The sequence below is a fragment of the Peromyscus eremicus genome, chromosome 5 (genome assembly GCF_949786415.1).
Source record: "Peromyscus eremicus chromosome 5, PerEre_H2_v1, whole genome shotgun sequence".
Lineage (NCBI taxonomy): Eukaryota > Metazoa > Chordata > Mammalia > Rodentia > Cricetidae > Peromyscus > Peromyscus eremicus.
The window spans coordinates 117,797,285-117,803,811 of NC_081420.1; the positions used below are offsets into that span (position 1 = coordinate 117,797,285).

The 6,527-nt window shown below is 44.5% G+C and overlaps 1 non-coding gene across 1 annotated transcript; it reads right to left on the reverse strand.

The window, feature by feature from the left end:
* Positions 1-6,184: 6,184 nt before the first annotated feature.
* Positions 6,185-6,291, reverse strand: LOC131912185 (U6 spliceosomal RNA). The gene has a single exon (XR_009379582.1). It is a non-coding gene; the product is annotated as a U6 spliceosomal RNA (small nuclear RNA).
* Between the last annotated feature and the right edge of the window lie 236 nt (positions 6,292-6,527).

A 6,527-nucleotide genomic window follows, 5' to 3' on the forward strand; every position in this document is an offset into this window, starting at 1 on the left:
TGCCTGCCTCTGCCTTCCAAGTGCTGGGATTAAAGATGTAGAATTACACCCAGCAGTGATAACTAAGAAATATCTAACTATTCTATTTTTTAGGTATTTCAGCCCTCAGAAGAAAAAGGAAGGGAAAAGTATGCATGCCCACACAGTTTAATTGTAGACATTTGTGTATTCTGTGACAGCTGTATCTGTTTTCCAAAATTTAAGATACAGATTAAAGTATCTCAGACGCTTCTGTGAGCTCCAGCAGCCTGTGTTCTGTCGGCACACACACTGGGAGCTGTAATCCTAGGTCAGTCGCCTGTGTTTCTGACCTGGATTTATGCTTCTCCTTGGTCTTGATTTCTTCATTCCAGACACCATCCCCACATTCGCAGAACTTATCTGAACAGTTTCTGATGGCTTCCTATGCTTTACAAGCTTTACTTTTCCAGTTTTTCCTCTGGTTCACTTCCCCAGCACACGCACTTTTACCCTGGGTTTTGTTTGTTCCTTGGTTAAACCTCTGAGATAAATATTTAAATGAATATTTGAATTTCCCTTGCCCTTATCCTCAAGGTGTGCTACTAGAGATACTGGATCCATGACTATCGGCTTCTCTAGTTTCCTCACAACAAAACTGACAAAGTGCCTTCTCCTGCCCGGTAGATTTCTGTAATGAAGGTGATTAGCTGAGGATGGGATACTGTGAAGGTGTAAACAACCTACTGTAGTAATAAATTACCTCATGTAAAAATTAGTACTCTCTAGATGGCTTTCCAGCCTTCTTCCTTCCTTCCCTTCCTTTCTGCTCCTGTCCTCTCCTCTCCCCTTCCCTCCTCTCTCTCTCTTTCTGGCTCTCTTGTATCCCAGGTTGACCTCAAACTTGCTACATATCCAAGATCCTTGAACTTCTGATCCTTCTCTATCTCCCAAGTCCTGGGGTTACAGGGCCGCAGTGCCAAGGGCAGTTCATGCAGTGCTGGGATTGCACCTGGTGCTTCATGTGTGCTGGACGACTGCTTTACCGACTGAGCACTAACTACAGCCCAGCTCTTATTTATTTCCACCAGCGTTTTGTTTTCAGACCAATTTAAGTGACACTTGTCAAGCATCAAGGTGCAGGCTAAAAGAAATGAAAACGAACCGCCCGACCCTGTGTGTGTGTCTTGAGACAGGGTCTCATTCTGTATCTCAGGCTGGTACCAAGCGCTGTAATTCTCCTGCCTCAGCCTCCCGAGGTCTGAAATTGCAGATTTGAGCCATCACATCTGATTTGGGAAAAACCCTAGTAACTTAACAGAAATTGTGTTACCTAGAAAAGTTGAGAGGAAAAGTTTTTGTGGCAAGGATGATGATTCTAGATATTATAAAAAATAAAAAAAATGAGAATAAAAAGTTATACTGAAATTTTTTATGATTTTAAATAAAAATGAAATGTTATTTGTGCATTACATGGTGACCCCAAAGAAATTTTTGACCTTTACAAGGGGAGATGTTAATTCTGTCTGATGAGAATAAGACCACTACCACAATTTTGAGCCAAATTTGAAGCAAGTTTTAATTAAACACTGGCTAGGACAAAGGACTCTGGACATTCCTGGATTCCCAGAAAATGGCCATAACTCACATTTTTCAGAAGCTTAAAAGACAAAGCCATAAGGACGCAGTATTTCCCATCAGGTCCAATCGGGGCAAGCATATCACTTGACATACTACTTCCTGCCTGGGTACCTCTTGCCTACATCCAATCAGGGCAAGCATACATCCTGATGCACTTCCTGACTGCGTGTCTCCTGCCCACATGTGATCAAGTACATCCAGTGCAGTTGGGTCAACCAAACTTGTTTAGGGGAGTGAAAACATGTGGCTTGTTATCTCCCATGAACAATGGCCTTGGGTAAGAGGCTTGCAGGTTGGAGGTATTGTTGTTACATGGATCTCTTAGGCACAGTAATTAAAACTTAAAAAACTTTGGCTCTCACGAAGGATTAGAGGGAGGGTTTTGTGCTAATGTGAAGAATGAGTTTTGTTTTCAACTATGAGGAGAATGCTCTTTGGAGGTGGAAGTTTTGCCTTTACTTTTCTCACATATTTTGGGCTGTTGAGTGTACTTGTGTAAGTAAACACATAAGCATACATCCTGAATGGTCTCATTTACATGACATGAGTGTGTGCACATGTGTCCTGCATTTGGAAGTGAGTGCTCTGTGTGTTCCATGCTGTGAATGGAGTCCACCAGGCTTAGCTAGTGCAAACAATACCTGTTTATGTAACATCTTCCCTCTGTAGATAAGGGTTGGATTTGACTCCTTCTTCTCCTCCTTCTTTTCCTCCTCCTCTTCCTCCTCCTTCTTTTCCTCCTCCTCTTCCTCCTCCTCCTCCTTGGTTTTTGAGACAGTCTTTCTCTTTGAGTCTACTTGTTCTTGATGTTCTTCCCGAGTTCACGGAGTCCAGCAGCCATGGAACCCTCAGAAACTGTGAGCCAAAAGCTTTTTTCATGGTAAGTCTTTCTGCATCAGGATTTTGTTGCAGTCATGGAGAAACAACTAATATCTTGTACAGTATATGTTCTGCTGTGTACTTCCCATGTTCCTCTCCTGGAAAAAGAGGAAAAGAGGGGAACACTGGCTTGTGTTTTCCTTTCCAACTTGGTCATTTCCTGGAACCATCTCTAGGTCAGGATAAAAATCAGTCAGAGCTTTCAGTGCTCCCACATTCTCAGAGTTGTCCCCAGGAAGAAAGACTTGAGGGACACGGTGTGTTGCTTGCTTGTAACTTTTTCTGCTGTCATAATAAAAACCACTGACTTAGTGGCTTAAATGTTTGTTCATTTTATTTCCTTGTTGCAGAAGTCAGAATCTGGGGCAATGGGTCTCAGAGGGCTGAAAACAAGAGGTTGACAGCACTGTGTTATTTTCTGGATCTCTAGGGAGAATTCCTCTTCTGGTTCACTGGAGTCATTGTCAGAACCCTGTTCCTTCCTTTCTGGACAACAGCTGCCGAGAGTTCAAAGTTTTCAGAGAATGTACACACTCCTTGTGAAGAGGTCTAACTTAACGTTAGTGCAGCCATAATTAGCTGCAGACTAACAATATTGGGACTAGGCCTCACCATTACAATAACAGGAAAAGCCACAAACTGTACCCTGTGGGGGACCAATCAGAACTGAGACAAACAAGTACTAGATGCTCCAGAACATTAAGGACAGCTTACATCACTTGTATATCAGTTGCTAATTTCCTTGCAGCAACACCAGTACCAATCCTTGTTTGACAAGACTTCTGTGCCCCACTCCTGCCCAGTCAGGAGTTCAAACCCCATCTGAATCTGGAATTCCCCTACCCCCACAATCCTTTACTCCTTAAAATCCCTGCCATAACTGAGCTCAGGGCTCTCCCTGATCCAGCCGCTGTGTTAGAACAGACAGAGAGTCCAAGCTCAAGCTTGCAATAAAGGCTCTTTGCTTTTGTATATGAACTCAGACTCCTGGTGGTCTCTGGGGGGCTCATGATGTGGGCATAACACTTGCTATTGGTCTGTCTCCTCCAACTTTGAAGCCAGCAACAGGAGATACTTATTCCTCCATCTTACACTTTTTTTGTTTTTATTTTTGAGACAGGGTCTCATTATTTGGGTCCTGGATATACTGGAACTCACCACATAGACCAGACTGCCCTTGAACTCTTGGAGATCTACCTGTCTCTGCCTCCTGAGTGCTGAGATTAAAAGTGTGTGCCACCATGTCTGGCATTTTATTTATTTATTTATTTATTTATTTATTTATTTATTTATTTATTTATTTATCTGTTTGTTTTGTTTGTGGGTATTATGTCCATGTACCACAGTGCATTGGTGGAAGCCAGAGGACAACTTGAGGGGATTGGGTCTCTCCTTTTGCTATGTGGATCCAAGGATCAGACTGAAGCTTGTGGCAAGTGCCTTTATCCTGGGAACCATGTCCTGGCTTCACATCTTGAGGTTACTAATCAGCCTGCAACATCCTTTTTGACCTGAAAGATAACATAGTCACGTGTGCAGAAATCTTTGGAGATTCGTTGTTCAGTCTAACACACCTAATGACATTCAAAATGATGTGACTCGGAAACAGTCTTTAACTTCCACCCCTCTGTCAGCACTCAGCTGTATATGTGATGTGTCATCATCCAGGCTCTGTGCCCTGTGCATTTACTGGGAAGTGTCTGGGGCTGGAGAGATGGCTCAGCCATTAAAGGCTAGGCTCACAGCCAAGAAGTGTCTAAAGACAACTCTTTTATAGCATACAGGATAAGAGGAGGGACGCATTTAAAGGGAAGGGGATGAGTAGAGTTTTTTTTTCTTCTCCCTGGAAGAATACAGCAACTCATTCATGATCCTGCTGAAATGTTGCTAAGGAAGTATCAGTAGAGCAAAGAGCTACTGGGTCGGCTACTGAAATTAGCCCTCGCCTCTGTTCTTCCCTTCTGCTGTAGTAAAAGATTTGGCGAAACACATGACTACCTTGCAGCCAAGCTTCTGGATAGCATTGGGTTGCCCTGGTCCGCTTGCTCCTGATAACTGGGAGGGAGGTTGAGGCAGCCAGCTGTGTGGGCTTCAGGCTGCATTCTGGGTTCCCTGTTCAGAAACTGTTGGCACTGGTGACTTCTTGAGTTGACTCAGGAAACTCTTCTGTTAGCAATGAGCTTCACTCCCTCCTAATCTCCTAGTCAGACCCTGGAAGAGGAAGTTCAGACGCTTTGCTGCAAATACTGGGACAGGGCATTTTCAGTGAGTTTCCCCTGACGCCCAGACAACACAGGGGAAATGCTGCCACGTTTGTATTTCCTCATTATAATGATGGGAAACCAAACTTTTAGGGGGCAGGTGGCAGAGCCTAGCTACAGAGTCAAACAATTGTGTTTACTACAATGTGGTACAGAGAAAGAATGGTACTGAGAATGAATGCTATGAAGCACAATCAATGGCCGTCCCACTGAAGATCCGCTTTTCACAGGAGAAGGAATAGCTTGAGATCTGCCTTGGAGAAGCCCAAAGGCCACAAAACCCACCATGCATCCTTGCTGTGTAGCTTGGGGAAGGAGCAGAATGCCCAGCTCCACTGTCACTGCTAATGAAAACAGTGCCTGTAAATCACACCTTGAGCAGTTTAGTTTGGACAGCAAACAGGTAGGGTAGTAATGTCTGTATCTGCTTGGAACGTCCTGTTTGGCCAGTAAAAGACTGATGGGCCTGGCAGATGACTCAGTGGCTAAGAGTGAATGCTGGAGAGATGGCTCAGTGGTTAAAAGCACTGACCGTTCTTCCAGAGGTCCCAGGTTCAATTCCCAGCACCCACATGGCAGCTCACACAACTGTCTGTAGCTCCAGTTCCAGGGGACCTGACACCCTCACACAGACATGCAGGCAAGACACCAGTGCACATAAATTTAAAAAAAAAGAGTGCATACTTTTGCAGAGGATGAATTTCAGCTTCCAGCACTGATGTCAGGTAGCTCACAACTGCCTGTAATTCCAGCTATGGAGAATCCAACTCTCACTTCTGGACTCTGTGAGCAACTGCCCTCGTGTGCACACACAAACAAAATTAGAATAATAGTAATAAAATTAAAAAGGATAGGAAGTAAATCCTATGAAAGTTCAGGGCCCTACCTCTTTGATGTTTCAAGGAGTCCAGGGGCCTGAGGCACAGTGGGAAATCCTTTCTATGGAGAAGGGTAGGTCGTAGCACCTCCCACAATACTCCACAGAGAAATACAGCAGGTGACAAGCCTCCTTGGGTTCTGATGAGAACATAGACCACATTTGGGCACATTGCACCAAGCTATGACAACCCATAATACTCCTGCTTGAAGTGAACCCTGGATGAGGACAAACCGCGTGTCTGGGCCAGCCCGTCCAACATCACTGGACGTGCATAAGCAGCAAAGGTGTCGCTTGGAGACCGCCAAACTGCAGAGAAAGCACTGTTGGCTGTGGAAGAAGCCCACACTGTCGCTATTCCTCATTTGAAAAGCTGCTCTTAGCTCACTGCTGGGTCCTGATAGAAGTGAAACGTCACACCTGGGGACAGTAAGTGACCAGGCAGCCTGAACCACCAAAACCCAGCTATTGTCACTAAACGGTAAAACTGGGCACACTCACCAACATTCCACTATAAAACAAGCAGCAATTAGACAACCCCGGCAGGACCAGCAGCATTCTTTTTTATTTTAATATGGAACGCTTCATGAATTTGTGTGTTATCCTTGTGCAGGGGCCATGCTAATCTTCTCTGTATCATTCCAGTTGTAGCATATGTGCTGCTGAAGCAAACACCAGAACGTGCTCTTAAAAACACAAGCAAGTATGTAGACTTGGGGCTTGTCGGGAGTTGATACAGATTCAGAAATACTCCAACTTAAACTATCTTTTTATGTACAAGTTGGAAGAGAAAAAAGAAACAGCTGAAGAACATGCACCGTAGCTGTTCCAGCCCTCCAGGTCGACTGCTTCAGGAACTCGGAACCCCCAGAGGATGCATGGTTATTTGTGATACGGTGACTCTCCATCTC